At 33.6% G+C, this 24,833-nt stretch overlaps 1 protein-coding gene across 1 annotated transcript in view; it reads right to left on the bottom strand.

Moving 5' to 3' along the window:
* Positions 1-24,833, bottom strand: part of LOC143235036 (vasopressin V1a receptor-like) — a 117,556-nt gene that overhangs the window by 5,254 nt on the left and 87,469 nt on the right. The gene's annotated exons all lie outside the window — the stretch shown is intronic.

Raw genomic sequence — 24,833 nt, 5'->3', positions numbered from 1 at the left:
TTTAAAGTACAAAACATTTCTAATTGATAAAGGTTATGAAATTCAATTTTGTAAAATTAACCGATACCTTAGACAGAGGATTTTCAACTTAAAACCACAAGAAAGTGTCAGGGGATCGTAGCAAATACTCAGTATACAGAATATGTTTAAAGTACTCAGTATGGGTTGATTTTTGTGTAGCGGTGGTGGGGGAGCTCACAGGGTGCAGAATTTTTTGGGGAGCCTTTTGCTAAGAAATTTTGGGAACCTCTAATTTAAGAGTACATTTACGCTACTAATTGAATTAGAAACAGGTTTAATTTCAAATTATTATTGTGTTCTAATTTGTATATGACTACTGCAGTTAACGATTTAACTTCAACACGTGGACTTCTTTCCAAGTCCACTAACTCTACAAGAAAAATATTTATTGATGTTAAAGTAGTGCTGCTAGCAGCAAAGGAGTTATTCCTATTAACTGAACTACTTTAAAGTTTTCTTTGACTCTATTAAAGTTAGCTTTTCATTCGAATTAACAAATTCCATTATATTTCATTAATACTTATAGTTTGGACATTTTTAGGTATCTTTAACTATGGCCAAGTTCAAGTTACACTAATTAAATGTTGGTATTCAACAGTACATTGATTTATGGTGCTGCGTAATTGCTACCGAGTTTAAACGTCCCTTTTCTTGCTTGAGAATATTCCCATGATGAGACGAGAGGAATATAATCGGTTTCACAACATTACATTCATTCATCAACCGTAATTGTACTAACCGTTAAGAAACTCCAATGGTATTAACAGCTGGAAAGTACCAACCCTTTCTTCTGTAATGCGCTAGAAGTATATTAACTAGATATTCTACAGGATAAATCCAGTATTACCAATTGGATTGTGCATGATTCTTCTGTTGTTGTTATTTGAACTTCTGTTCTCCACACTTCGTAATACATTTTTTCAAGGGAGTCTACATCAGCCTACAAGTGTACCAATACTTTGAATTCCGGGCCCGGATGAACATAATTTATTCTTTTATTGTCGTTGTTTTAGCTTCCAATATTTGGAATATTGAGCACGAAAGTACGTACCAACTTACAAATGTATCAATCTTTCAGTTTTATACGTGTAAGTGTAAAATGTATATATCGAAATCCATGTTTCATATGACATACAAAGTACATTTTATTTCATTGATATAATTGTTAGTCAGTGCAAAAGGTGACTATATACACACATCATTTCCTTTCATTTACTATTTTGTGCGTCATATATCATTAGAACATTTTTCCAGATAATTTTACTATTTAACAGTAAAATCGTCAGAGCATTACAAACTTTTCTTTTACTTTTATTGCAAAGTATGTAGTCAGTGTTTTGCCTGTGGTCGATTTACATGTAACGTTTGATACACGCCAATACGATTCATACATCTATATATATCAAACGTCAGAACAAAAGAACAAAAATCATGTAAAGTCAAATCAGTGTCCCATGAAGCATGAATGAAATGCTGAAAATAAAAGAAACTTTTCTTCTGTCAACTCACATTTTTAAATACACAGACTCTTTATACACACACCTTTTGAGAATCGCAAATGAGAGTTGTCACAATGTTTAAGTTCAACACTATGATAAACACAAGTGTAGATTCTTGTGAATCCTTTTAGCAGTTACGTAATTTGTGGCTACAATTATCACTCTTCTATAAAATCATTGTAAAGGGCAGGCACAGAATAAGTTTGGTTGTTAACTTAAAAGTTATGGGAGAAACGTAATGTGTTGCAGTTGAAGGTGTGTAAAACATACATGTATTATATGCATTGACTAACAATTATATCAATGAAATAAAATGTACTGATTCATTATTGATTATTGAAATGTATTGATTATTGGATTTCATATTCGAATATTCCAACACACGCACACAACAATATAAAAACACAACTGTCAAATAAAGCAGTGAAGAAATAGTAGTGTTCGATAAATAGGATTTATTTAGGTAGGATTTATTTTGTGTGAAAGAAATTTATCACTCCCCCCAAACAAAATCAAGGTGAATAAATAAATTCTTGCATAGTTTAGCCCTGGTCACGTTTCAATTGTAGTATTTATGGAACAAAATGCATGTATACAGTCATTTGCTTGAACTGCACCTTAATGCTATAAGAAACATCAAGAGTGTTAATTCATGAGTTAATGCTTACTATGGTGTTGGTCTTCCTGACCACAAAGTAGTCCTTACGACTAGCATAGCAGTGCTGCTATAAAGTAGTCAAACAGACTGGGAAGTGGTCAAACAGACTGGGACATGGTCATTCTGACTGGGAAGTAGTCATACTGACTAATTGTTTAAATTGACTAAGAGTCAGTCAAACTGACTAGTAATAGATCATCGTTACTACTTAACAGTCAAATTCATATCCACGACTACAAAATGATAGTCATCTTGTTTATTGATACACTTTAGATAGTCAATTTGACAGCGACCACGACATCTCTAAAGCAGAGAATAGACATGACTATGCCCTGGTAGTCGTAATGAACAACTTTTATTTAGAGTGATATATTCAAGCTCATGATGACGAGAAACCCACTTGAAGTAAAAATGTATCTGAAGACGGCTGGTATGGGTATTAAAACTTTTATTAAAATAAATCAGAGAACAACGGTTCGACCTTCTTAGGTCATTTTCAGGTTAACTTGAAGACGACCTAAGAAGGTCGAAACATTGTTCTGTACTTTATTTTAATAAAAGTTTTAATACCCATACCAGCCGTCTTGAGATACATATTGAAACTTGACTGTAAAGACAGCAATGTAAAGGATAAAATTTCAAATAAGCTTGTACAGTTTAGCTGAAACAAGATAACTAGCTGATAAACAAAGTGGTATTTTGAGTATCACGTATCGTCAATTTCGATTTCCGTATAACTAGGTCTTTATCTAAATTTAACACTTGTGGTGTTATAAACGATGTATGGAAACGTGTTTGTCTGGGTTTGTGAAAGCACAAATAGATTTTGTTTAAATACTCTAAATGTAATATTATTTTGCGAAAAAAAATGTTATTTATGGTTTTATATATTTGCGTAAAGCTATCTGCTCTAGACAACTATTACGTTGAACTAATAAATTAAAGAGAATGAAGACTAAAGCACTCGCCGTACATTTTTGAGCTACTAGTGTCAGCCCGAACAGTGGAATATGATTTTAAATCTTACAACCAACTCACGTCTCAGTATGCAGAACGTAATTTCCTGCGGTAAAGGAGCGCGAAAGATGAATTTTTAGATTTATAATTCGGTACACAAACTTTGGGCCATGGTCGACACAATAATATTAGAAGTGCATATGTAGTTATGAAATAAGCATATACAACTCACCATGAAACGTGAAGAAAAATACAATGAACCTTAAGAAATTATAAACATTGCAATTACATTTTTAAAATGTCCCTCATGACATTTCTTGCCTCTCAGGCTCCAACCCATGTCTTATGTACGATTTACCTAAAGTTCACAAAGATAATATTCACCTAAGACCTATTCTATCCAACATCGGTTCCTATACCTATAAATTGGCTCAATTCTACGTTCCTATTCTAAATTCACTTACTTTCCATGAGTTTACGATTAAAGATTCCTTTTTCTTTGCTCAAGAAATGTTCCCTTGCGGGTACAGCGGTAAGTCTACGAACTTGCAACGCTAAAATCAGGGGGTTCGATTACCTTCGGTGGAATCAGCAGATAGCCTCATATGGCTTTGCTATAAGAGAAACACTCACACAATATTCAAGAAATGTCTTAAATTAATAACGCTGATTAATATTTAGTTTTGATATAAGTTTTCATTTATAAACATATTCTTTAAAGCCGAAGATTCTGACCATTTATTTATTTAAAAATCAAAACAGCTTTTATTTTAATGGCAAGTCAACGAATCCTGATATCCGAAGAAAATATAAAGTTGGTGGCTAGAAATGCTGATACAAAGTACAGTTTACAGGTATAGTAAAAAGAATCTTGTAGTACTCAGAATAATTTCCCAAATCGTTACAATAAAACTCGTACAGAAGTCTTTTTCTCCGTTTTTATGGTAACTTAATGACATAAAGTATTAATAAAACGATTGCACGTGGAATTAACAGAAAAACTGTACTGTATTATTCACTTAGCAGCAGCACTCCAGTGATTCAGGGGTATGTCTGCAGAATTATACTGCTACAGATTGGGTTTCGATACCCATTGTGGAGCTTTTTGCGTAATACCAAAACAAACAAAAACTTACGAGCATAGATGAAAAACACCTCTGTTATCTCCATTGATGTTATTTATGTGAATGACATATTAATTTATTTTCTCGCTATTAGATAACTTATTATCTCGCAGGAATTTACTGGTTGGTACTGAAGACAAACAATCCTTATAAAAAAAACAAAAAACGAATGAATTCTTTTTTTTTGTCTGCGTTGAGAAGGTTATGAAGCATGCTGGGAAATATTTCTAGTATTAATTTGAAAAGGTGTGCTTTAAGCATGAATAGAAAGGTAAAAAACTTATATAAAAACTTATCAGAGGTTAGAATAGTTTCTCCAATGTTAAGGAACTCACGCGACAGTGGCCAAAAGTCAGTAAGTGAAACTAGCTGGTAAATGATATACTACTAACTTATTAAGGAAAAACAATTGCTACACTACTGATAACTCTTAATAGAGCAGACTCAAACTCGGTGAGGGCCGATGTAGCTTAAAAATGCATTTCTCAGCTAATTATGGTAAGGGATTTGTTATTTTGTTTAAATAAATATGTTTCATGTTTTAGCTTATGCCACCGAAAGGTGATTAGATCTTGTTTACCAAATCTAATTAGGAAGTTGAACATCTCAAACCCTCTTTGTAAAAAACGCGCGTTAGAAAAAAGCTACATTAATATATTCCTCTGTCTTTAAGGTTACTTTTTCTTCTTCTCAGATCGATAAAAAAACGTTTTCACTTTATTAGATAAGTCTAAGAAATAAATATCCTATATAATATATATATATATAAACATTTTTATTAACTTTCAAGTAATTCGCTTCTGTGTTGAATGCTCCCTGACGCGTCACGTGGAACCCAGTGGTGAGCTGAACAAGTATTTGATTCCTCGCGGTGGACAAAGAGCAGACGGCTGATTGTGTAATTTTGTGAAGAAAGAAACAAACCTACTAATGCAGTCTAAATCCACGAAGATTATTAAGTTCGTCAACTAGTTTTTGTACTAATGTACAGTTTGTTAATAATTTTTCACTTTGTCGCAGTTAATTTCGTTGTTGCTGTTTTTCAAATTAGGTTTATTTTTGGTTGTTTATTAAATAATTACAAAGAAATATTTCAAACCTTTAAACTAAAGATTGTAAAAAAATAATAAACGTTTTTAAAAAATGCAATAATATTTTATTAATGATCCTAAAGTAATTCTTTTTCTTTACATCTCTTCATGTTTTTTCCGATAGATAGTACAATTAAGGTGAATTATCTTATAATTAGATAAGATTTCGCGCAAAATCACATGAGGATTATCTGCTGCAGCCGTTTATAATTTAAAAGTGTAAGACTAAAAGAAAGGAAGTTAGTGATCACCGCCAACTCTTGGGATATTCTTTTACCAACAAATAGTGGGATTGATCATACATTATAACACTCTCACAGTTAAAAGGGGCGAGCGTGTTTGATGTGACAGGGATTCGAACCCGCGACACTCTGAGAAGGACTCGAGCGCCCTAACCATCTGGTCATGCTGGATGGGTGTTGATTGCAAATGAAAATATTACGAAATCTTTTTTAGCAGAATCATAGAAGTTATTAAGAACAAATTTAACTGAAGTGCATTTGTGTTATTAGTGTTGGGAGATCTTTTATAATATATAGGTTCTATTTTCTTAAAAAGTTCGTTATTTAATTATCAACATGAGATTGTTATTACATTTTGATCAAAACGGGGTAGTTGCTGTTGTCACTATGCTAATTGCAGAGTATTGAGGATTTGATGGTCAGTTTCCAGTTGTTCGTAGATCAAGTTTAATTGATGTAGGATTTTGTCAATATAAAAGGCGTTAAAGTTGTGACATATCCTAGAACAGACAACAGAGTGGAGAGTCAGTCTTCAGATTTCATTATTTTACTTCGTATTTTATTAGATATCCATCGTTTCAATGTTTCATAAAGCTCAGAAATAAATTATCAAGTTTGACATAACAGGTTACTTGGTACTTCCTGACAAGTACGAGGTACTTCCTTACAGGTTACGTGGTACTTCCTTACAGGTTACTTGGTACTTCCTTACAGGTTACGTGGTACTTCCTTACAGGTTACTTGGTACTTCCTTACAGGTTACGTGGTACTTCCTTACAGGTACATGGTACTTTCTTTAATTATTTTGTATTTTAATTTCTCCTATTTTTAATACGTTGAGACTTTATAAATTTCAAAATATTTGTATATTATGTTTTACCTTGTTTGATAAAACGTACTAAAGATTCCGAAACGTTCAAGTGTTACACGTCTGTTGCCGTTTCACGTGGTTCAGATGTTTGTTGCAACTGCTGTTCTACATTTGTTCATCATTAAATTTCGATTCAGTTTTAACGAATCTTTGCCAAGTTTGTTTTAAGTAGAATTATTCATAGTTACAAACGCAAATCTGCATACACGTTCTCTTTCATTTTCCACCACTTTACAAAACCATCTGCCTGACAACTTAGAATAAAAAAGAACATATCAAGGCAGATGAGTAATACAGAAACGCATGCATTAGCGCGAAAAATAATTAATGTAACAAACAATACGGCACATCAAAAATTAATTTTAAAGGGTCACCACTCGCGGTATAATCTGGTTTGTTTTCTTTAATTTCGCGCAAAGCTACTAGAGGGCTATCTGCGCTAGCCGTCTCTAATTTAGCAGTGTAAGACTAGAGGGAAGGCAGCTAGTCATCACCACCCACCGCCAATTCTTGGGTTACTCTTTTACCAACGAATAGTGGGATTGATCGTCACATTATAACGCCCCCACGGCTGAAAAGGCGAGCATGTTTGGTGCAACGGGGATGTGAAATCGCGACCCTCAGATTACGAGTCGAATGTCTTAACTCACCTGGCCATGCCGGGCCTGTGTAATGCGGCACAAGGAGGAATATTTCAATTCATGGCTCTAACTACAGACCCCCTAGTTGCACAGCGGCATGTATACGGACTTACAACGTGATGGGCAGAGCACAGATAGCCCACTGTGCAACTTTGTGTTTAACTTCAAAACAACAACAGCAACAACTATTACTACAGAACCTGCTTATATACATCAATAAATAGTAAATAGCATTTCATCTTTTTAGCCCATGCTACTTGAAATGACCATCAATCGTTCTTATTTGTATCTATTTTTATTAAATACTTTACTATAGTCAATCATAATGATTCTGTCCGAAAACAGCTACGGGTCTTTTCAAACTATTTATATAATTATTAGCATTTTGGACGTTACACCACAAAATCTCCGACTTCAAACTGAGTTACATTTTCCTAATTAAAACTTTCAATTGGATATTTGAGAAAACAGATTTTTCTTTTATCGAAATGTACAATCACAAGAGACATACGAACTGTTACAGTGTTAGTGAGTTACATACTATGGTGTGGTGTATGCGTTAATATTCGAAAACTGTCGCTCGATTTGAACCCGCGACCCTCAGATTACGAGTCGAATGCCTTAACCCACTTGGCCATGCCGGACATTTTCAGTAACCAAAAACTATTACGATTTCGAGCATTTGTCGTAAATAACATTGTTTCAGTTAGAATGACGTATTTTTTAATCATTTGTGCATCACTTTAGAAGTTGTTTCAGAAGACATTTCGAGTAATTAAGCTAAATTGTTGTGTTTAAAAATGTTGAAACGCAGTCGTAATTGAAACTTTAGAATGAAATCTCGAAATGTGTAAATAGAGGATTTATATGCGGAAGAACGAGAGTAAAGAATTCCTAATATTGTGACGTTATCAGAATTTATCTGAAGCTTGACATGTGTGGACGTATCGTTTGATTGTTGTTCTGTTAATCTAAGTGTAAGAGTTTATAATGGATTGAAATATATGCCTTATTTGTGTATTTGCTTTCTATTCTTTTGAGAAGTCGGGTATTTACGATGATTCTGGTGTTTTTGTTAGTGCGATTCTTCCAGCTAGAAAAGTGGAATGACATCTTGTTTTATAGCTCTGCTGGCCCCTCTGATACACGTTTCGGCACAAGAGCACGCAATATTGTATATTAAGTTTGTCTACTGTCTTAACTTATCACATTTGTTTATTTTATTAAGCTGGCTTCTTAAAGTTTTGCCAGATTACAAGTAGACTACGATGTTAAACTTCTGGTATATCCTTTTCAGTATATCTTGATATGCCCGTGCATGCATCTAAATTGTTTGTCGTTTTCATCATTACAAATGGACATATTCATGTACATACTAACCAATACACGCACGAAACATGTGTTTTTAAACTGTGATTTTAGACCAACACCACACACGTGACATCTTTAATTTTCATTTAGACGATGACGCTTTAAGACATTCACCACAGACAGAAGAAAATCTGTTTTCCTTAATTTTCTATTTCTTAACTGTTTAATTTTTTATAGCGAACACACGCATGCATATATATTACACTTAGAGGATTTGTAGTTAGTAGTTAATAAATAAAAACGTTAATCGAACTGAGTGCTTTTTTTGTTTTTGTGTTACTGTTACCACGAGTGCACTATATCATAAAAAGGATGAAAATCACTCGACTGGATGCTTACATATATTCAGGTGTGCAGTTAGTGTGCATTTTACATATAATGGCTACTACTAAGTGATGATTTAAAGAAAAACCTTTTTGGTTTTCTTTGCAAGTAATATTTCCAGAACTAAACTTTATCATGTCTGATAACCCACTCGATTTTCTATACGTTTGTCTTTGTAAACGTAGAACATACCTAAAGCAGAAGTTTAGGGAAAAATTATCGCATGGATACTTTTATACAAAGTTTTGTGTAAATCTTGACTTCGATAAGCGACTAGATTTAAAGAGAAGCTGATGAAATATTTTTAACTTGCTATAAATTGTTTTAATTAAATATCATAAAAATAGAAAATTAATCATCCTCTGTCTCTTCTTTACTTTACGTTATAAGGACTGATCTTGCAGTTTAGAATTTCAAAGAATATAACATAGTCGGCATAGAGACTGAACATTTTTTTGGCCTATAAAAACACGAGAAAATAAACTAGCCGTGAAATACGTTTATTGGAAGTGAGGATGATATAGAATATACCGAAGTCGCCACTGGGACCGAACACTTTCTTGACTTATACAAACATACAAGACAATAAATCAATAAGAAAAGACATTAATGAAGTAAAGTATCTCATTATTTTTTGTCTGAATACCTGAATATTATCCTGTTAATAGTATTCAGACATGTTCACAGAACAGAATGAGATATAGCATTTACTATATTTATACAGCCTACGACTACCCGTGGTTAGAATAAATGTTAATATTTTAGTTAAAATTCTAAGGTAGCTACTGTAACTCTTTATCACTGTTGTTTCAAATCTTAGCCAATTGATTCTGATTCAAAACTATTGCCGTTCATTTCTAATCAATGTCTCTAAAGACGTTGTATAGCTTTAGATTAAACTGATATTGTTATCTGGAAAATAGTCATTGAGCGTACGTTCTTTGAGCTAAATAATGTTATCAAATTAAAACGGAACAGTGGGGTTAACCTTCATTATGGTCCTTATAAAGAATCATTTAATATTTTTTATATTCGTAGGGTCTTGGAAAAACAGATATTTCACAAATGTCTCTCACTCAGTATGGCAGTCTGCACCACATGTAGCGCCTGTTTGAGTCACTTTTAATCATATAAAAACACTATGAATTGTTTCAAAATTCATTTCTGACATTTTTACAATACCTTAATAAGTGAAACTTTGCGACACTCTGCACTACTTTCGATATACCTGACCGTTTTTTTAAATGTCTTTTGTTAAAACTTCTGACACTGTCTGCTGTTCCGATGCACAAAGATGAGGATTGAATAAGTACTACTACTATTTCACGTATCTGTTTTTCACACTGTTAACCTCGTGGTCTCTTACCTCATTTATTTAGGTAATTCTTGATGATGTAAAAAGATTAAGACTATTGATGTTCTTACTTATCTCTAGTGTCTGTACGTACGTCTAACGAGTTCTCTTAAAGAAAATATTGAGTGGGCTAGTGTATATAGCGTAAGACTGTAGCTGAAGATGAAGTTTATCTAACAGAAGGTACTGAATGGTTAGGTCTCATTTTGTAGGTCATCTTACGAGAGGGCAATGCATACAGCTTAAGACTTTACCTGAAAATGAACCTTAATTATATGACACTGTCTAAACATAGGCTTAATAAGTCATTTAAAGCTTAAACTTTGAGTTATATTATCACGAGGAATCGTACCTCGGATGTAAGCGATTGACCCATTGAGAGACAAAGCTGAAACTCTCAATCCAGTAGACCGTTGACAGTAGACCTACTGAGCTACCGTTGACAGTAGGCCTACTAAGCTACCGTTGACAGTAGACCTACTGAGCTACCGTTGACAGTAGACCTACTGAGCTACCGTTAATGCATACTTGGTTAAGAAGAGGTAACTCATTACTATTAGAACCAAAACTTTTGTTTTTCTGAATATAAGCTTCATCTAATTAGTAAACGAATTACAATGTATCTGAATTATTTGTAATCTTGAATTTAAAAAAAGTATAAAATATTTTATATCCATGTAATACATACGAAGGAAAATATACATGTCACTAAATGCAAACATTTTATAATTAAAATGTGATCCATATACAACAGCGTTGAATAAACATGCAAAAGGTATAACGAAATGAAGTAATTCCAGTTAATTATCCTAGGGTACTTTCACTCGAATCTTGCGAAGTTAATTATAAACGCGTATTATTATTGTCCTTACAGATATGACAAGTTAGTGTTACTGCTTGTTTCATATTTCTAGAGTGAAAATAAAAGGTGATAAACTTTTTTTAGTTGCAAAACACATTACCCTTTCAATGTTAATTCAAGGTTGTTTAATTACATGTGGCCCAGCATGGCCAGATGGGTTAACGCGTGCGACTTGTAATCTAAGGGTGGCGGGTTCGCATCCCCGTTGCACCAAACATGTTCGCCCTTTCAGTCGTGGGGGCGTTATAAAGTTACGGTCAATCTCACTATTCGTTGGTAAAAGAGTAACCCAAGAGTTGATGATGGTGGTGATGACTAGCTGCCTTTCCTCTAGTTTTACACTGCTAAATTTGGGACGGGTAGTGCAGATAGCCCTCGTGTAGCTTTGCGCGAAATTCAAAAAACAAACAATTACATGTGGATTTCCTTAAAATACTAGCAGACGTAGTAGGATAATAAAATTAAAACAACAAAGTTTTTTATGTTCAGGAAATAAAACAGGTCGTTTTTTTCTATTCGTATTTTTCCCTGAATAATTATTTAGTGTTTCATAGAAGGTATTTTACTTATTTGATGACACCGACAAACACTAGTTAAACTCCATTTACAAGACCGTAAATGAATTCCACATGGAACGTACACATACGGTTGATATTAAGTTAGTTTTTCATTCTCTTATGGTATCTTTCAAGGAAAATGCTGAAAGTAAATAAAACACACATAGTAGCTTTTACTTAATTCGATACAAACAATCTTACAGTGCCTGGGAGTAGATACATTTAATATTCTTTTGCGCTGTTTATAAATTGTCAGCTGGAATATTATGTACACAAATAATCTTTAGCAACTTAAGACTAAGTAAAGGAAGAAACCATTTTATTGTAATATTATATTACATTTGTATATATGACAAAATTAAAGATATATGATGTATTATATTAGAAAACAGTATACATTTTGATTTTTTTGTAATTATACGTTTTCTGTTACATAATTGAATGAATATTACTTTTAATTTAAAAAAGGTATTGAGTTTTTAAGCAGATAAACTATTTGATTGTTTAGTTTTGAGTTTTGCGAAGGTTATCTGTGGTATTTGTTCCTAATTTAGTAGTGTAAGACTAGAGTGAAGGCAGCTAGTCGTCATCACCCACCGCCAACGTTTACCAACAAATACTGGGATTAACAGACACATAATAATGTCCTCAAGCCTGAAAGACGAGCCTCTTTGGTATGACGGTGATTCGAACGCGGAAACCTCAACTAACGAGACGAGCGTCCTAACCATCTGGCCAAGCCGGGTAACTTAGCTGTATTTATCCATATTGTATATATTATTTGTTATTTATCCGTATTGTATATATTATTTCTTATTAATCTGTATTGTATATATTATTTCTTATTAATCCGTACTGTATATATTATGTCTTATGCATATTAATTTATTTATATCAAGGGATACCTTGAAACGTAATAGTTCTAATGGACGACATTTGTTTTTAGATTTGGTAACCAAAACTTCTACCCACTTGTGAGAATATAACTTCGGCTTAACGTTTTCAACATATATGTGTAATGAGTGTTAAGGTTTATAACCTTTACGCTGTCCAGACGATTTGTGGTGATAAATAAGTGGGTGTTTTATGAAATTGAAATACATATATATATATATTTCCTTCTCCCTAATAGAAGCTTTGTCTAGCGAGGCAGCTGCAGTGAAAGTTTATAGCATGCGGTGCTCGCCTAAACATCTTCACAGTGAAAGGTATAACTACATATTACTAATCCGTAACTTTAATAACTCATCAATGGGCACCTTTTCTTCAAACACAAGTTGGGGATGTGGGCCTCTTGGGTCGCACGAAGATGTCAGAGGGACTGTAGCAAAAACACAATACTGTAAATTACTCATTATCTATAGCTTTATCAGGTGGATAAGAGGTTCAGTAAGGATAAGGAATATCCTGGAAGTGAGGATTGTAATAGACGTTTTACTTCCCTTTATCCTTACACTGTTTAGATATGTTGGTTAGTTGTATCGACTAAAGACGTTTTATTTCCCTTTATCCCTACACTGTTTAGATACGTTGTTAGTTGTACCGACAAAAGACGTTTTACTTCCCTTTATCTTCAAACTCTTTAGATGAAGAGTTGCTAGAGTTATCGATTAAGGACGTTTTTTTCCCCTTTATCCTTACTCTGTTCAGATGTAGTGTTGCTAGTTGCATCGACTAGAAACGTTTTATTTCAAATTATACTTACACTGTTTAGATGTAGTGTTGTTAGTTGTATCGACTAAAGACGTTTTACTTCCCTTTATCTTTACACTTTTTAGATGTAGTGTTGTTAGTTGTATCGCCTAAAGACGTTTTACTTCCCTTTATCCTTATATTGTTTAGATGTAGTGTTGTTATTTGTATTGACTAAAATCGTTTTATTTCCCTTTATCCTTACACTGTTTAGGTGTAGTGTTGTTAGTTTCACCGACTAAAGACGTTTTTCTTCCCTTTAATCTTACACTGTTTAGGTGTATTGTGTTTAGTTGTATCGAAAAAGACGTTTTATACCACTTTATCCTTACACTGTTTAAATGTAATGTTGTTAATTGTATCGACTAAAGACGTTTTATTTCTCTTCATCCTTATACAGTTTAGACATAGTGTTGCTAGTTGTATCGACTAAAGAGATTTTACTTCCCTTTATATTAACTCTGTTTAGATGTAGTATTGTCAGTTGTATCGGCTAACGACGTTTTATTTCTCTTGATCCTTACACTGTTTTGATATAGTGTTGTTAGCTGTATAGATTAAACACATTTTACTTCCATTTATTCTTACTCTGTTTAGGTGTAGTGTTGTTAGTTGTATAGACTAAAGACGTTTCTTTTTCTTTTTCTTTCCCTTTATCCTTACACTGTTTAGATATGAAGTGTAGTTAGTTGTATCGACTAGAGACGTTTTTTCCCTTCATTCGTCGCCCGCCGCTGGTACAGCGGTATGTCTCCGGATTTACAACGCTAAAATCAGGGGTTCGATTCCCCTCGGTGGGCTGAGCAGATAGCCCTTTGTGGCTTTGCTATACAAAAAACACACAAACACACACCTTCATTCGTATACTGCTTAGATGTAGTGTTGCAAGTTGTATAGACTAAACACGTTTTACTCCCCTTTATCCTAACTCTGTTTAGATGTAGTGTTGTTAGTTTTAATGACTAAAGACGTTTTACTTCCCTTTATCCTTATACTGTTTAGATGTAGTGTTGTTAGTTGTATTGACTAAACACGTTTTCTTTCCGTTTATCCTCACGCTGTTTAGATGTATTATTACTAGTTGTATCGACTAAAGACGTTTTATATCAATTTATATTTACACTGTTTAGATGTAGTGTTGTTAGTTGTATAGACTAAACACGTACTTACACTGTTTAGATGTAATGTTGTTAGCTGCAGAGACTAAAGACCTTTTAATTCCCTTTATCCTTACACTGTTTAGAAGTAGTGTTGTTAGTTGTATCGTCTAAAGACATTTTACTTCCCTTTCTCCTTACACTGTTTAGATATAGTGTTGTTCGTTGTATCGAAAAAGATGTTTTATTCTGCTTTATCCTTACACTTTATAGATTTAGTGTTATTTTTATCGAGAAAAGACGTTTTATTTTCCTTTAACCTTGCACTATATAGATGTAGTGTTTCTAGTTTTATCAACTAAAGACGTTTTACTTCCCTTTATCCTAACTCTGTTTAGATGTAGTGTTGTTACTTGTATCGACTAAAGACGTTTTTCTTTTCTTTACTGTTACATTGTTTAGATGTAGTATTATTCGTTGTACCGCGTTAAGCCGTTTTATTTCCCTTTACCTAGTCTTTTGAGTTGTAGCGATTCTAAAGATATTCTAGTTTTGTTTGTACATATCCAGTTTACAATCCAACAAGCCTCTTGCTGGTACAGCGGTGAGTCTGTAGATTTAAAACACTAAAATCAGGGGTTCGATTCCCTTTGATGGAAATTGCAGATAGATCGCTGTTGCTTTTCAAAAAAGAAACACCCGCACAAACTAACGATAATTTCGTTTTAAAAGAGTGCATATAAAAACCAAATATTTATCTAGAAATATCTAGTGATTGTTTCTATCGCGCAAAATCTCTGAAATTAGCCTGAAGTGACGGTAAAGTCCACGAGTCATACCCTTGAGGAATTGTCAATATGGTAGACTTCACCGACAAGGGATTTGTTGTGTCTTTCATCAGTTACAGCTTTGTTGTTGTTGTTTTGGAATTTCGCACAAAGCTACTCGAGGGCTATCTGTGCTAGCCATTCCTAATTTTGCAGTGTAAGACTAGAGGGAAGGCAGCTAGTCATCACCACCCACCGCCAACTCTTGGGCTACTCTTTTACCAACGAATAGTGGGATTGACCGTCACATTATACACCCCCACGGCTGGGAGGGCGAGCATGTTTAGCGCGACGCGAGCGCGAACCCGCGACCCCCGGATTACGAGTCGCACGCCTTACGCGCTTGGCCATGCCAGGCCTTTACAGCTTTGTAACTAAATGTTAAATGTTTTTAAATGTGAAATTGATCACGAACACTTGAACAGTGAAAAAAAGAAAGAAAACTGAAAAATAAACAGTACCAAGTACTAATTTTGGTACAGTTACAAGATTACTCGAAATAACTGTATTATCATGAAGAAACCTAATGTCAACAAAAAAAAAAAATCCATATTTCAGGATCGGGAACTGTAATGTAAGAAAAATACATAATGAATGCCGAGAAAATGTGCTTTAGACATTCTAATCTGACGAAGCACCATTATCATAAAATTAACTGTTTATTTGCACAGAAACGTAATCGCTTAGTTTTATAATTCTGAGATATATTAAAAGTTAGTTTTGTTTACATATAAATAATTAAATTGGGAGGTGCGATGTTATTTTGATAAACAGTTCAATAGTGTCTAGAATGAATTAACTATTATCAAAACACGGGATCTTTTGTAATAATAAATTATCTACGTAATAAATAAATTATTATTTATTGGAGAACAAGAATTTTCTAGTACCAGTAATTCATTTATCTTTCTAATGAAATTAACGCATGTAGAACACACGCAAACGAACAATTTAATAGAACATTGCTAATGATAAACACGTAGTGAATTAAGTTTAATAAAGTTATAAAAAGCCTTCCACCCAAAGGAGCGTTTGTTTCGATTAAAGGGCGCTATCGTTGATGACAGGCAATGCATGCATTCTATATATAATTACAATGTTCTATTACAGAGTGTTTATTTTAGTTGGAGTTTTATTTTTTACTTAGTTTAGTTAGACGTGGATCATTGTCTTTACTGTAGAGCCATAGTAAATTCGCACTAAAAGGAAAAACTCCATTTTGTTGCCATGGTCAATAGCCTATTATAGCTCTTTATGATCAGATACGTATAATTATTAATTAATTACTTTGTTTTCACAACTGTATATGACTATTTTATAACCTAGTTTCCGAGGTTAATCTGCTATCGTCATGTTTTGAAATGGCTGGTGTCCAGTACACGCATGTGTGCTTCATATTCCGTTATTTTTGCTTTATTCCATTTTATTTTACTTTATAACCGTATTCTTTGATATGACGAGATATTCTAAGGTGCTGTATGTCTACTAGGATTAAAAACACAGATATTTCGTAGTCTATTTCTTCCTCCAATGTTGTCATTGTCCATTTGGACGACTTATACAAATTAGGCATTTGTTATCATAACCTCAACTTATGTACAAAAAATCAGTACACTCAATTATTTTACTCCCTATTATGTATAACTGATAAAGTATGCCTATTTCTATTATTAAGTTCTCATTTTTGACACTAGAAATGTTTGGTTTGTTTTGAATTTCGCGCAAAGCTACACCAGGGCTATCTGCGCTAGCCGTCCCTAGCTTGACAGTGTAAGACTAGAAATACATTATAGATATGTTTAGAAACACTGTACAAGGCTCAACATCAGTTTTTCTTTTTGTTTGTGGTGATTTAAAAATTAAAAAACTAGATGAGATATATCCATACTTTTTTAATGGTTTACGTCAGTTCCAAATAATAAATTGTGAACTTAGAAAGGCATACCACAGTACACTGGTGGCCAAAATTTTAAGACCAATGAACATAAAGAAAAAATATGCATTTTGAGTTGTTAGACTCAACCACTTATTTGAGTAGAGCTTCGAAAGATGAAAATAAGAAAAGGGAAAATAAAAAAAAAACTTTTTTTAGCATTTAATAGGAAAAATGTGAACACTATGAAATTAGCCTAAATACTAGCTGGTCAAAAGTTTAAGACCATACTGAAACGAAGCGTTAATCGGTAAACACGTAACGAAATTTAGTCATTTGTGTTCAAGCATTAGCGTTGTCAACATCTCCCACGGACATCTCCTGTGTTACATTGGGTAAAAACATGGTAAAGGCTAAAAAGTTGACAGAGTTTGAACGTGACAGAATTGTCGAGCTGCAAAAGCAAAGTCTCTCTCAACGTGCCATCGCTGGTGAGATTGAGCATAGTAAAACTGCTGTTGCAAATTTATTAAAAGACCCTGAGAGATACGGAACGAGAATTTCAAGTGGTCGGCCCAAGATAATTTTGCCAGCGTTGAGCAGGAGGATTCGACGGGTTGTCCTGCAAGACACCAGCCGATCGTCGAACCAGATTAAGGCCTTTACGTGCGCAGAATGCAGCTCAAGAACACTAACACGGCATGTACTAGAGAAAGGCTTTAAAAACCGTAAACGTTTTCAAACGCAACACTTTCTTCCACACCACGAAACAGCTCTGTTAAACTTTGCTAAGAAGCACCAAATATGGGACGTAGAAAAGTGGAAGAAGATTTTCTTCTCTGATGAGAAAAAAATTAACCTGGATGGTCCAAATGGCTTCCAACGTTACTGGCACGATAAGAATATCCCACCGGAGACACTTTCTACACGACATAGTGGAGGAGGTTCCATCATGATCTGGAGTGTTTTCTCCTTCCATGAAACAATGGAGCTTCAGGTTATACAGGGGCGTCAAACAGCAGCTGGTTACATTGGCATGTTGGAGAGGGCATCCTTATTGACTGAAGGCCTTCGCTTGTGTGGAAATGACTGGATCTTTTAGCAGGACAACACTGCAATCCACAATGCTTGCAGAACAAAGGACTTTTTCATAGCAAATAACGTGATTCTTTTGGACCATCCAGCGTGTTCGCCCGAACTGAACCCCATTGACAATGTTTCGGGGTGGATGGCAAGGGAAGTCTATAGAAATGGACGTCAATTCCAAACAGTGCATGATGTTCGTGAAGCCTTCTTCACCACTTGGAATAATATTCCAGCCAGCCTTCTGCAAACACTTGTATCGACCTTGCCAAAGCGAATGTTTGCAGTTATTCGCAATGACGGCCGTGCAACGCACTACTGAAAACTCTTGTTGGGCATTTCCTACCCTGTTTACGACTTCTTTTTGGTATGGTCTTAAACTTTGACCAGTTAGTATTTAGGCTAATTTCATGGTGTTTACATTTTCCGTATTAAATGCTCAAAAAGCTTTTTATTTTTCCTTTTCTTATTTTCATCTTAAGAAGCTCTACTCAAATAAGTGGTTGAGTCTGACAATGCAAAATGTATATTTTTTCTTTATGTTCATTGACCTTAAGATTTTGGCCAGTAGTGTATCTTCATAATATAATTTAATTAAATTTAACAAATGTAGTTTACACCTTTTAAGTATACACGTTTTTACATTTATACGAATTGATACTGTAGTTAAGCTTGAAAGGCTGTAGCAGTAAGAAAAGTATAACATTTTTAATTATTTTAAACTAACAACTTCCATAGGTAAATCTAATATAAATGTGTAAATAAACGTTTTAAGGAACATCTAATGTTAAAATATCTTATTGCAGAAATTTTAAAAAGAACGTGGATACCTCTATCCATTTCTTCGATACTTTTCAATACAACGTTACTGTCTCAAAGTTCAGGTCGAAATTTCTCGTGTTTTTTTTTTTAACTACTTCATTGTATACACAGTTCTTTAAGATTTTGTGAGAATGTAAGATTACAGATTGAGTAAAATATAACACGAAAACTATCATAAATATCTGTTTTCTCGTGGCATGTTTTATTTCTTAGTGGAGATCTTTTTATGGACCACTGGACCATTTCAAAATTCAATAGCTAGTGCTACGAAATATAACTTAAGGATAATTTTGTCGATGAATAAAAATAAGAAATTGCAAAACTGTCTACATATTCAATTTGATTAAATATATGAAGAATTATGAAGTGGATTGGTCACGTGATATGTGATACAATGACTCGTTTTGAGTTGAGCTTATTGCGTGACATTTTATGGAATGAATTATTCTGCTTTACATTCCTCTTATAGAGCGTGATAGAATGAATTACTTACAGCTTTATGAGTGCTGTAATTGATTTCTTATCTTTTGTGGAACGAATTATTCTGCTTTACATTTCTCTCATAGATTGTGATAGAATGAATTACTTACAGCTTTATGAGTGCTGTAATTGATTTCTTATCTTAAATGTTTATTAGGCAGTGAGTGCATCATAAAAGTTACAGCCAAACCCCTTATTCGGTTGATTGTAGCCGTTGACTAACTGTTCTTCCTCTAGTATGTAGTATAAATTAGGGACGGTTATGTCTGCAACTTGAAATCCCTAATTGGTTGTTTATCGAATATGTCATATAAGGTGCTATTCAGCTTAGTAAGTACTAAGTGACTGAGTAAGCAAATTCCACTGACGAATCATAATCTTATAAGTAGGATTAGGTTATCATAAAAAATACCTTTATTTGTTTATCACAAAATGTTTCTTTTTTTCTTTGTTTCATATTAAAAAGTAGAGTTGTCGAGAAGTTGGTTTTACTTCTCTGAAAATGCGTGAAGGTAGATTAAAAAAATTCAAACGGAAGACGTTGTTGAGAAATTTTTAGAAATGTTCTATGTGGTGTAAATCATTAAAAAATCATCTACGAAGAATTATGAAGTGGTCACGTGATATGTTAAATTGAATTGAGCTTATCTCGTGACATTTTATTGAATGAATTATTCTGCTTTACATTTCTCTCACAGAGTGTAATTTATTTCTTATCTTAAATGTTTATTAGACAAAAGTAATTGTTTGTGTGTCTTCTTATAACTGACGAACCATTGAACTAAGATCGCTACCCATTTTGGTCGTACTCTTAGTCCCCACACTGATAGTGATACAAAGGGATGGTTTATATATTTGATTTCCATATAATATCTTTGTAGGCCTCTATGCCTTTCTCTTGCGTTGAAGGGGTGCGTCAACTAATAATATTAAAATTCTAATAGTGTTTGTATGTACGTGCTGCAGAACCACGCAAGTGTGTGTTTGTATGTGTATACTAGCAACGAATGGGATAGTTATAAGAATAGAATGTTTCTCAATTTACATTATTATAACAATTTATGATAACAATTGATTATTCATATTGTGTAAGTAATTAGTAAATGGAGACTAACGTAGTCTTGTGATTAGTTCCTTTGTACTCGCAACTTTTTGGTCGCAGAATTGAACACGTTGTTAAACATATTGATGTGCGGGCGTTATATATTTTGGTAAATTAGTATTGAAGAATTGGTGGGGGCGATGTTAACTAGCTGCATTCTCTCAAATCTGTCATTTCGAAGATATTGGCTTCCCAGTGGCATAGCAATATGTCTACGGGCTCTATGAACCAGGTTTTGATACCCGTTAGGGGGAGAGCACAGCTAGTGCGTTGCGTATCTTTGTGTTTAACTACAACCAGCCAACCAATCTAAGTTATGAACGGATAGCGCAAATAGCCCTCGAGTAGCTTTGTGAGAAATCCAACAAACACATAACAAATCGATTAGCGTAACTATAGGTTTAGGTAGAGTTTATTTCATTAATGATCACCAGATGACACGTTGTTTGATAAAACAAGTGCATTTTAACTAATAGCTGAGCCAAATTTCATTCAAATTCCCAACAAATGGCCGTATGTACAGAAAAAAGAAATATAAAGATACGTTTTAGACATCACCCCCTCCCGTAGCTCAGTATCAAGTCTCAGGCTTACAATGCTAAAAAAGTCTGTTTTCGATACCGGTGGAGCACAGCTGGCCTATTGTGTAGATTTGCGATTAACAACAACCAAACCAACAAGCACGTTTTAGAAATGTTTTACGTAAATAGGTCACAAACGTAGATATGTTACTTAGTTATCCTGGTTTGCATCGCCATTGACCAAAAGAGCTAACACCTGAAAATAAAATGTTAAACTTAGGACAAAAAACAACCACAAATGTGATTAAACAACTAAAACACAATACCAAACGTTTCAGTAAGTTAACTTGTATTTTTAACTATTTAACTGTCTTTTCACCCTTTCTCAACCATATATATTTTCTATTACACATTTTATCTGATTAATTTCTAAAAACCAATGGCAGGTAAGAAATTAAAAGGGATAGAAAGTCAATTTGAGAACCGCTTTCGTAATTACTGTAAAATTATCAACATTTTAATTGTATATAGTTTAACTTTTTAATCGCATTTTTTCTTTTTGTTTTTTGTTGGTCATTTATTTACATGCGCTTGGTGACAGAAATGAAAATATTAAATACGCTTCATTTATTCCTTTCAAAGTTCATTGGTGAGTGGGTGGATAAAACTTCTTTGTATCATGTGTGGGTGTATTTGAAAGCGGATGTAATATTTCACGTATTACTTGTGATTCATTATTAAATGTTCTGAAAATATCATCGTTCATATGTCCTAAAAACGATCATAACTTTAAAGGCTTATAAGAAGGTTATATTTTGTTTCTTCAAAGATAACAAGTGTAATAAAAATCAAATTTTCTTATTTATACCTTTTAAAACCTATTTGCTTCCGAGCTTTCTGTCTTGAATTTAGTTCATACTTGAAATGTGTCAGAAAACAGCTTCGTTTGCTATGTTTCAGATATTTTTAATAAGCTGCATAGCCGTCCATAATTTCGAACTGAAAGACCACATCAAAGGCAGCCAGAAAACAGTACCTGCCGCAAACTCTTGGGCTTTGACAGTTACTCATACAACGTACCTATGGCTCCACAGTATTAAGTGTATTTTTTTGTACGAATTGAATGCGAATGACGAACCTCCGGTGACGAACACACGCTAATCATTAAGCGGTAAAAAAGGAAAGACTCATACACATATTTAAAATTTCGAGAAAAAAAACTTAACTAAATTTTTAACTCATAGTATTTTTTACTAATGAACAATTCCAATATAATTTTATATGAACACTCCAGCCCTGAAACTGATCTAACGTCTGTTTATGATAAAAAAACTTCGTTAATTTATCATCTTTCTCAACAGTATAGAAACGATTAATATGACATTTTAAATTTTCAGGTAAGGAGCAGTCGAATGAACCCTAGATTTCCTCTTACCACTGAATGTGTCCTAAAGGAATCCATAATAAGAAAGAAAATTAATATCAAAGTGGCATCATAATGTTGACTCGCTGCATATTATTATTAAATAATGTGCGGGTGAACTCAATTGTGTAATAATTACATTGTTTTATCCAACCAGCTGAGAAACATCTACACGTTATTAGTAGTTTTGTTTGTTTCGGAATTTCATGCAATACAACCCAAGATTTGTTTGTTTGTTTTCGGAATATTCGCGCAAAGCTACTCAAAAGCTATCTAAACTAATCCTTGTAAGTTAAAAATATTAAACTAGGGAAAAGGTAGCTAATAAAAGAACCCACTACCAACTCTTGAATTACTTATATCTGACCAAATAGTGGAATTAAATCTTATTCTTCCAGCGTATTCATGGCGTCGTAATGTGAAAGGTATTATTGTAGAAATAACCCTAATCAATACAGAAAGTGACTGATTACTGTAACCCTAATCAATACAGAAAGTGACTGACTACTGTAACCCTAATCAATACAAAAAGTGACTGATTACTGTAACCCTAATCAATACAAAAAGTGACTGATTACTGTAACCCTAATCAATATGGAGAGTGACTTTGCAAAGACACTGTTGTTAAATTAAATTCCATAATAACTACGGTTGTTTGAAACTGAAAGTTTTGGATGTGTTGTTTTCAGTTGTATTTTTTTTCCACACGAGTTTTTTCTCTATCGCAGTTATATACTTACAGAGCAAATGTGAAAAAAGCAAGTATCAACTCAAAATTACGTAGAACAAACATTTGCATTTTACTGACTTGAATCTAATTAAAAACATTCAGTTAGGTAGTTGGTGTACGTTAGTTAAGTAGTACATATACACTTTAGTTAAGTATTACATATATAAGAATGTTTTTAATGAAAACCATTCGGTATACTTACAAACTGATAATTCTAGACATGAGTCACAAAGCTACATACTGCCTCTGTCTTTTTCTGACATCACTTTGCTTGAAACAAAGCTACATACTGCCTCTGTGTCTTTCAGACATCACTTTACTTGAAACAAAGCTACATACTGCCTCTGTGTCTTTCAGACATCACTTTACTTGAAACTAAGCTACATACTGCTTCTGTGTCTTTCAGACATCACTTTACTTGAAACTAAGCTACATAGTGCCTTTCGTAGATATCGCTGCTCTTGACAACGAAGTATTAATTGCGAAATGCGTCAATACGGTCAATTTATACAAAAGTAAAACACTTTACGTTTCACCAAAAAGATGTTCAAGACATGGTTGCCATATTAATGTTCAGCCACCCGCTTACACACATGGCTATATTTAAAAATATCATATCTTATTTTTTTACATTTGGTATATTCCTTTCCTAGAAGGTATGAAAATGGTTGGGTTACCAATCTTTTCTTTCTTAAACGTTAAAATTGCCATGGTGAAGCTATTTAATACTGTTTATATTTCTAGTCAATCACCTCCGTTTTATAATGTAAAACGTATCATAGTTGCTCTATATTTAATGCATTTTAAGCATACAAATGTACTAAGGACATTGCCGTCATAGATATTACTTTTATATATATATATGTTTTATAAATTATATTATATTCTATTTTCTAGATTTTGTAGACATACCTTACACATTTGCAAGGCTCATGGCCATAAATATATGACTCGTTATAGTTTGCTTGTTTTCAACTCATGATTATTTCATTAGATCAATATTTTAACAAAACGAAAAGGGTTAGTTATATTTTCTATATTTCGTGTTTTTTTCGCTCAGAATGTTTTATATTTTTATTTGTTTGTTTGTTTTTAAATTTCGCATAAAGCTACTCGAGGGCTATCTGTGCTAGCCGTCCCTAATTTAGCAGTGTAAGACTAAAGGGAAGGCACCTAGTCACCGCCAACTCTTGGGCTACTATTTTACCAACGAATAGTGGGATTAACCGTCACATTATAATGGCCCATGGCTGAAAGGGCGAGCATGTTTGGGGATGCGAACCCGCGACTCTTAGATTACGAGTCGCACGCCTTAACACGCTTGGCCATGCCGGATCATTATAGTTTTGTCTTTACGCTTTTCTTTTAGTTGCTGTAACACTATATCGTTACTATGGTAACGCATAGGTAGTATTAATTATTTGCTAATTTTGTAAGAGAACAACACTAATTTTCTTTTTTTTTTTGCGAAATCGCATAAGCTTTTGTTTAATTCTCAGCAGTCAACATTTATTAATTAATATTAAAAATTTGAGCTGAATACATTGGAAACGCAACTGTTCAGAAGTACTGTTAATTATCTTGCTGTTGTCGCATCGAGAACAGTTCCCA

This window comes from Tachypleus tridentatus, chromosome 12 (genome assembly GCF_004210375.1).
Source record: "Tachypleus tridentatus isolate NWPU-2018 chromosome 12, ASM421037v1, whole genome shotgun sequence".
Taxonomy (NCBI): Eukaryota; Metazoa; Arthropoda; class Merostomata; order Xiphosura; family Limulidae; genus Tachypleus; species Tachypleus tridentatus.
Note: the sequence above shows the minus strand (reverse complement) of the source record. Positions and strands in the feature narration are given on the sequence as shown.